Below are 9,416 nucleotides of genomic sequence, written 5' to 3' on the forward strand. Positions count from 1 at the left end.
AAACCTCATGTTTTGTGTCGTTTTGTTAAAATACCTCTCAGGTTTTGATTTGTTGCAAAAAAAGCACAATTAAAAAAAAGCAAAAAATTCTTTCACATTCATACCTTACAATTTCTTTAGCCGTAGGTCTCGAGAAGAAGACAAAATTGAAAGTAAAGATGAAATTGCCAATAAAGATGTTGTTAAAGATGTTAAACATGGCTTCATCAACAACTGGAAACTACAATGTAACATAGTTTTTTAATTGCTCTCTCTTATGTAGACTCAATGTTAAGGCACAAGGTGAAGCCAGTTTGCTCGAAAGTGTCCTCAAGGAACAATTTGGCCCTCTTTTGAATGTGTCTGCATGAGGGTGTTGTGAATTTTTATTCTGGTATCATGCAATGTATATCTCACTAGTAAGCCTAAGTACGACCAGGGCATGTTCGGGTCAGGTTCGTGTGGTATTGTTTGGGGCTTGGTCCAGGAAGGTAGACTCATTGGCGCCAGACACATCTGGCTTCCATTAACAACTGCTAAGATACACACGATGTAGAGATGGGGAGGCAACTGCGGGGTCATAGGTCAGCCAACAGCCCCATCTGCGCGCTCCCGCGTGGAGGGAAGCGCAAGAGTATAAGGTTTAGGACGAGAGTAGACAAAGGGACTCGACATCTTGGCTAGGGCGCGAGACACTTCTCTCTGACATCGGTTGAATAAAATCTTTCCCCAATCAGCCATGTGTGACTGAAGTTTTCCTTCCCCAAGCCAGCCACTTTTTCACCATCTTGTTTGGAAGACCAGCTGACCATCGAAGAGAATTCACCACAAGGGGCTCAGTCAAAAGAGATCTGCTGGACTCATGATAACTGTCGAGGGATTTTTCCCTCAGGAAATTCCAGACTCGATGCCAAGACTCTTCCACCCACACATATGCACATTTACATTTACTATCTTTCCTGATTTTCAGTACTTAGAACATCAATTTGTATGCAGCAGTTAGCTCGGGAATTGATGAAAAGCCCAGTGGGACGTTGCAGCTTTAGACGATTGTGCCAACCAGTCTTTCTGGCACTGCAGTCAGAGTAATTAAGGTACACAGTTGCAACTTTGATGGGTAACAAGATTTTAGGCAGTTTTAGTTAAATTGCCAATTTATGGATACTAGATGATACAAGTCATAATGTTACCGTCGAGTCTCTGGTGCTTCAATGCAACTTTCAAGCTTCTGGTGCTTGTATCATGTTGTAGGTCATGATGACTGGATGAACACCTCAACTAATTAACATTCCTTCTCTTACTCCCACATCTGTGTGCGTGATGCAAATTTCTTGTGTGATGCATCACCCATCTCCATATGCACTTGGTTCCTTCTTTTCAGAAATAAAACCTCGTTTTGCTCATTAACAGCCAAGGGATATAGTATATTGTCTGATCGGGTTATTGAAGGGTTGCCATCTGTTTCTGACAAAAATCCTGTAAATTTTGACCATTGAATCAACCTTTTTGTTTGTAAGCAATGGCGCCCTTCGCACATCTAACCCAAGATAAAAATCACCCTTCTACTCTGCAATTGCATAGCTCTAATGAGTAAAAATGACACTTACTAATTACTTGTTTAGTTAATTGCTAATTTAATAGCAGGCCTTGTTTTGTGTTTTGAATGTTTTTCATGGTTTTGGACACCTGGGGGTAAAAGAGGGGAAATAAATGATTACCGTTTTTTCCCATGTATAATGCGCAAAATTTAACTAATTTAATGTCCTAAAATCTGGGGTGCGCATTATGCATGGTACAACAATTTTTGAAGAAAATCTCCCTCGAAATAAAACTTGAAATCACCTTTCTTCTTGTTTGTTGTCAATCGCGCATCGCATTCAGCCATCCTGCCCAACACACTTTAAAATTCATAATTGACGACACATCGTTTGATGCGATGGTGCAATCCTCGATGGTGTGTAATTGTCAAATATTGTTTGGTTTTTAATCTCCATCGCAGACCGGATATCATACGGAGGCCGCCATGACAGTATGCGCAGAACAGATGTGCAAGACACGTCAATCGCGCATCGCATTCAGCCATCCTGCCCCACACACTTAGTCAGTAAAATTCATAATTGACGACACATCGTTTGATGCGGTGGTGCAATCCTTGATGGTGTGTTATTGTCAAATATTGTTTGTTTGTTAATCTCCATCGCAAACCGGATATCATACGGAGGCCGGCATTACAGATGCGCAGAACGGATGTACCCTACACAAAGTGACAGAAGTCACAGAGTGACACTCTGATGAAGGCGGAAGAACCCGCCGAAACATGTCAGGTAAATAAACCTAAAACAAATTGTTTGATATAGAAGAACCAGTGAAGTAATTGAAAAGGAAAAACAAGATGAACCTAGTACAACTACTAACAACTACCCTACACAAATCCGAAACATTTGTTGCGGCTCCGAGTCACGACGAGGGGCAAGTTTTGGTTTCCAAGCGTGTTTTTATTCCTCTTCAACTTCTCTCCTATACAGAGCCGCCTTTTTCACATGTCCGCACGTCACTTTCCTCTCTTTTCATTTTAACCTAACTGATCACATTGGTGCCTTTCTGGGTAGTCGGAGAAATCAACGCCAACAAAAAAAATACATCCAGCCTAGTTAAGAAATCACCAGAAAGATCAACATGACAATTGTGAATAATAAATAAATAATTATTATATATATTATATATTAGGGGGTGTAAATCACGATACGATATCATATCAATACAAAGAACTACGATACGATATTTGCCGATATCTTAAAGCCTGCTGCGATTCATTCACGATATATCACGATATAGATATATATCTACGATCGATATTTTTATTTTTTTAAATAAAAAATATAGAACAATATCCTGATTTATAACAATTTGTACGCAAAATCAACATGGTACTGCAAACTCTTTATTTAGGAAATTACAAGAGTATTGTAGTATACAAAGTGCTTATTTTAACATTGAACTTTGATGTCGTGTTTTTTCTTTAAATGTGCGGCGAGATTTGTGGTCCCTCAATATTTGATCACCGCATGGCAGGATTTACAAACTGCACGTGTCTTGTCCGTTGAGCCATCTTTTCTTTGCAATCCAAAGTGCTTCCAAACGAATGACTTGAAGCCTAAAGGGGAGCAAATTTCCTCGTCTTTTTGGACACTAGCCATAGCACCAGCCCATGAGCCGCGTACTAGTTGTCGACTCCCCTTTCACGTGCCTGCTCTGCTCACAACACGCCGCCGCGCCACTGCTCCCGGAAAGAGGAAGCAAGCAACAATGAACTGGATTTCAAAATAAAGTCGCGTCTAATGTCCGAGGTCAAACACGGCGATATAAATCGATGTTTACGTTTAGCATCGATGCCAATTAATCGTAGAGCATTATATCGATTAATCGATGTGTATCGATGAATCGTTACACCCCTATTTTATATATTATTATTATAATAATAAATAATTGTGATAAATAACTGGAACATCACTCAAATATTGGTGATCCCGTTGAGAGTCTCACATATTTCTTCGCTATCGAGTTTGGTACTGCATGCGCAGTGATACTGACCGGCAGAATAACATCCCGTTGTTCCCAAAGATGATCTTTTTTCTGAAATAATTTTACGTTTACGGACTTAAGAGTCAAAATTTGGGTGCGTATTATACATGGGTACAGCCTTTTTTCCAGCATCGACATGCCATTTTTAGGGTGCGTATTATACATGGGGGCGTATTATACATGGAAAATTACGGTAGGTTCCGTCTGCTTATGTGGAATAAAAACAATAATGTAATTTTTCACAGGCTATAAGAATAACCAAATGTAGTAATGCAAAGTGTAATGCCAAACAGCTTACCTGCTTGCTTAGAGTGTGGTGGGTGCTTTGCTTGTGCTTGCCTGTGCCTCTGCTGCTTGCTGCTCTTGGCTGGGTTCGATTTCTATGTTTTTTGGTCTTGGTGTGATTATCTAATGCGGTTTTACCTTCATATTTTAGAATACTTTTCTCTAGGCACAGGGAGCAGCTAGCATAAAATGGTTCGCCTGGGCATGGTCTTAGCCACATAGCACATTTCTCCTGTTTTAACCAGTCATTGCTAAAACATGTCGAGAATTTATATTTTTTCTTAACTGGCCTGTCATCACCTCCCGTAGCACCCTCGTCATATTTCTAGAGCCAATAAAGATGCGCACAAGTTTACGGACAATTAAACTGAAATACACGTTTTGCACAACGTACAAAAACCCGGGACATCTCAGTGTCTCAGATTGTTTTTTCTTTTAGGTTATTGATGAGACCCTTTGGGGTCACCAACTTTTTTTAACCTGAGAGAGGCTTCATGTATACTAATGCAAAGGGAGGCCAATTTGAAATTACACACACGTTTTACAGTTTGTTGGAGTTGAAGTAATCGTAGTGTGAATTTCAAGAATAACCACTACCTGCAGGTGACCCCTGATATACTGAATGTACATGTTTAGCAAACAGGTCAGACTCAAAGTATTTTGCTTAACCATTTAGTTACTTTAGCACTTTGATTGGGAGTTAGTTATTGGGAGGGAGATTATTGTACTCCTACCACTGGCAGTCAGCCTGTCCATTTTCAGCCTTTCAGAGTGAACTTAAAGCGAAAAGTGTGTTACCCCATAGTGGAGACTCATCACCAACACATGATGGATCAATGTCAATGCTCACATCCAATCCTACTTGTACAAGCAAGTGAATAAATACACTACGGTGGGGAATTGAGCTGTCAATACAAAACGGACAAAACACATTTTGGTACACTGTACAGTGTATGTATTACTAACCACCATATCTTACTGCATCTAATAATTTGCACTGAGTTTAAGATCAGGGGATGTTTGAGAATAATTGTCAATTTGCACACATGTCCTGAATGTTGTTAGTCACATAAATGTTGAACAGAGGCTGAGATCTACCGGAGTCAAATTGCTTGTTTGGCATGCCCTAACATGGCCAATAAACGTCTTGAATCTTGAATTGGTACAAGGGTTTAGCAGGGGTGTCAAACTCATTGTTGTCTCGGGCCACATTGTAGTCATAGTTTACTTCAGAGGGCCATTATGGCGGTCAACCCAAATAAAGGTATGAATGTCTCATATTTTATACAGTATAAGCGACACAATAAACTGATCAATAACTAGTTTTGAGAGTAGTAAGAACTTTTTTAATTTTCAAAAAGATGAATGGTAATAAAAATTGCTAGAAACATCTCTATTTTTTAAAAGTGACACAAAGTCGATGCACAATTTGTCTTTGCGGGCCAAATATTATTACACTGCGTGCCAAATTTGGCCCGTGGGCCAGATTCTGACCACCCCTGTTCTAGAGCAATAAATTACATACATCCAAATGTGTCTGGAGGTTGTTCTTCTAATTTCTGATCACTGTGGTTCTGACGCTTGTAATTACATTTTCAGGCAGCAGGGGCTCCTGTTTCATCAAATTATGCTGAGTGTAAGTGGTCATCCATCCATCCATTTTCTGTACGTCTTATCCATACATTAGTTAGCAGGCAGGCTACACCCTGAACAAGTCACAATTTATTTAAATTATGTTGCCTTTTAGCCCATAAGAAAGACATTTCATGTGTATCAACCATTTAATGTGACACAGTGAAATGAAATTGTTATTTCAACCTAAGTATTGCCATGAAGGTCTGATTTGATATCTTTTACCATTGTGGTCCTAAGATCCAACAGCTGGCACACTTTTTTAGTTTTGCATTTCATTTATATGGAGTTTAACGGCAACTGCATCTGAATGATTTATGATAATAAATCATTCAGATTCCTCTTCGACAGGGAAATCAGAGAGTAGTAGGAACTGGCATCTCTTACAAGTAGCAACCTTTCAGATCCGGATAAATCCGTCTGTCTGAGTAGTAATAAATTCACATCCATACATGTATAAATGGGTTTACTGAAAATAAAAAGGACACGATTATAATAAATAACATTGAATGTAGTTTGATCATTATTATGGAAGTTTATCTGTGCCATCGGATTTTGAATTCGAATTTGTAGCACTGAATTTTTTTACATCCAATTTTTAACACTGAATTTTTTTTTGCATCTAAATCAGACTTTGAATTTTAAAAGCCATCGAATTTCTAGCACTGAATTTTTTTTTCCCTAAGACATTTTTTTCAATGTCTCAAAAAATTCAGTGTCAAAAAATTCAATGTCTTAATAAGTTCAGTGTAAAAAAATTCGACATCTCAAAAAATTCTATGTAAAAAAATTCAATGTCTAAAAAAATTCAGTGTAAAAAAATTCGATGTCTCCAAAAATTCAGTGTAAAAATATTCAGCGCGGACATCCGGGGTAACCAAGGGAGAAGTAATCGATCCCTGTATCAAATCATCCAACGTTCAGCCAATCAAGTTACGCTCCATTGGTCATGTGACGTCGAAACAGGAACGTCGTGAAGTTCAAAGGTAACAGTAACAGTTAATACTGTAATACTGTAATGAACTTGAACTTCACGACGTTCCTGTTTCGACGTCACATGACCAATGGAGCGTAACTTGATTGGCTGAACGTTGGATGATTTGATACAGGGATCGATTACTTCTCCCTTGGTTACCCCGGATGTCCGCGCTGAATATTTTTACACTGAATTTTTGGAGACATCGAATTTTTTTACACTGAATTTTTTTAGACATTGGATTTTTTTACATTGAATTTTTTGAGATGTCGAATTTTTTTACACTGAATTTTTTAAGACATTGAATTTTTTGACACTGAATTTTTTGAGACATTGAAAAAAATGTCTTAGGAAAAAAAAATTCAGTGCTAGAAATTCGATGGCTTTTAAAATTCAAAGTCTGATTTAGATGCAAAAAAGAATTCAGTGTTAAAAATTGGATGTAAAAAAATTCAGTGCTACAAATTCGAATTCAAAATCCGATGGCACAGATAAACTTCCATACATTATGCTGGAAAATGTAATCAGTTCAACTTGAACAAACTCCATACTCTTAAGAACATATAAATGACATTTGGACTATAATGGAAAAATATACAATCATTTTCTTAAATATTTTTGGAGTAATCATGCAATAAGTAAAATTTAATGACATTATCCTACATGAATAAGACCGCAGCCTACTACAGATTGATTGGTCAGCCGTGTGTGAAACCCCCACTTCACCTCAACGCTACTACCCCGTGAAATTAATTTGCCATCGATTTGCGCTCTGACCTGCAGAGATTTGTGAAGTAATGAAAAAGCGGATAAGACTCTTTTGTAAGGCTACGGTGCCATAATGAAAAAGCAGATAAGTCTCTTTTGTAAGGCTATGGTGCTGTGCTATCTAATTGATGCTTATAGTTAAAAAAATTAATGATATTGGATCATATCAACTGAGGGGAACAAATAGACAGATCTCTCAGTGCATGTGCACTGACATCTCATGGCCATATTAAAAAATGATGTAATCAACTCAATTCCAAAGAAGCAGTTTCCTCTTACATGACCCAAATTATGCTATTTCTTTGTGCGGTGATTCACAGTGATGACACTCGAGGTAGTTTCAATTCATTATAGCAGTTGTTTGGAAAAAAGGATAGTTGGCTATAAAGCCAGCATATCTAATGAATCGGTATCGTTCAAGGGTTTTCATTGAGTTATCTGGGAAGCAGTGAAATGAACGTAGAAATCGATCTCTTGAAAACAAAATAAATTGCTAGAAATTATTTAATTAGGGCCATTATTCATGAAATAGTGTTCCACTTCCAAGTTAGGAATTGTGCTGATTACAGTTTTTTACAGTATTTTATTTTCCCTGCAGCAGGTGTCATGTAATTTGTCAGTGGTACAGGCACTAGTAATGATGTACAAGGTAGCACGTTGAAGGCTTCATGACGGCCTTGAGGCAAATCTGAAATCCGGCCCTAAGAAGATTGAACAGGCTGAACTGAACCCACTAAACTTTGATTAGACAAAAAATAAAACTGACAACATCCAACATCAACATAGGCCTACGCCTACTGCAAGCAGTGCAAGAGAAATGCAAAGGAATAGCAAAAACAGACTGTTGGTAATAAATGACAGTAAATCCCCCTCCATTACAAGATTGGGTTTGCTATTTTTGTGAATTTTATCTGGTATATTAAATAATGCTTTATGTTGCTCTGATGATCATCTGTTCAGGAAGTACCATAATTTCCGGACTATAAGACGCACCTGTTTCTAAGCTGCACCAGCTAAATTTAGGGGAAAATCTTGTTTGTTTGTTTTCATTTATAACCCGCACCATACTATAAGCCGCGGGTGTTTTAATGTTTAACTACCATTCGTTAGAGAATATGCACAAGAAATATTGTCAGGAAAGAGATGGTTTATCAACATAAGCTTTATTGAGAAAGATGAAGGAGCTCTGCAAACATACAAAGATTTATAAATGTTCATTCACTAAGTTACATTTAACTGGTGAGCTACATGTATAGCTCCAGAGTAGACGTGACCGGGGAATAAAGAAAGAAAATGGTAATGCAACAAGATGTCATCAACAATAGCCCAGTGCACTCCAGTGACCGGAGGAAACCTCTGCAGCACATGAGCAGCTCTAGTTCTTTTGTTAAGAGCCAAATCGACTGCCTTTAACTTAAAAGCGGAATCATATGCATTTCTTTTGTCCCCCATAATGAGGGTTTGTGTATAAAAGCTTCCTTTTTTTAGTAATGTCCGTCTTGAGCTCGTTCTGTCTCTTCTTTGTGTAAATTAGGCAGCACTATTTGCCTGGCAGACGGACATGAGATCAACACACCACTCTTCTGCTCAGTGACCATGTGTCTGGTCACATATTCCTCCGCCCAACAAAGCGGTGCCGCCCAGCAAAGCGGTGCCGCACAACAGCAGTCCACAGCCTTTTTACGAGTGAATAAGTGTAGTGTAGTCATCACACAAATCATGAAAAATCCATAGATACGCCGCACCGGACAACAAGGCGCAGTATTCAAAGCTTGTGCAAAAAGTAGCGGCTTATAGTCCGGGAATTACGGTAATTGCATTCTTGACCAGATGATTTACTCTGAGATGACGTATGTTTAAAATAAATGATCCACGGCTGGAGTTCATTCTACGTGCCTCACTGTTATAACAAACATACGTCACCATATGCAAGTTTGTTTCCAAAGCAGCTCATGTTGGCTGTCTTCTTGCTGTTAAAATTCAAGTTCAATCCATAAAAGAAAAAAGTAGAGGACTTGACAGGGATTTCATGGTTGTTCATACTTTTGGGCGATGACCAATGCTTTGGGGGGTATAATCTGCACAAACCTAATTTCTCGGCCTGATCCCCATTGAGGTGTGGCAAAACATGAGACCACCCTGCTACCTGACATGAATAATTCTCTATCACTTCCTTTTTATTTTCTGGTCCTCC

This window comes from Syngnathus typhle, linkage group LG1, assembly GCF_033458585.1.
Source record: "Syngnathus typhle isolate RoL2023-S1 ecotype Sweden linkage group LG1, RoL_Styp_1.0, whole genome shotgun sequence".
In the NCBI taxonomy this organism is placed as follows: domain Eukaryota; kingdom Metazoa; phylum Chordata; class Actinopteri; order Syngnathiformes; family Syngnathidae; genus Syngnathus; species Syngnathus typhle.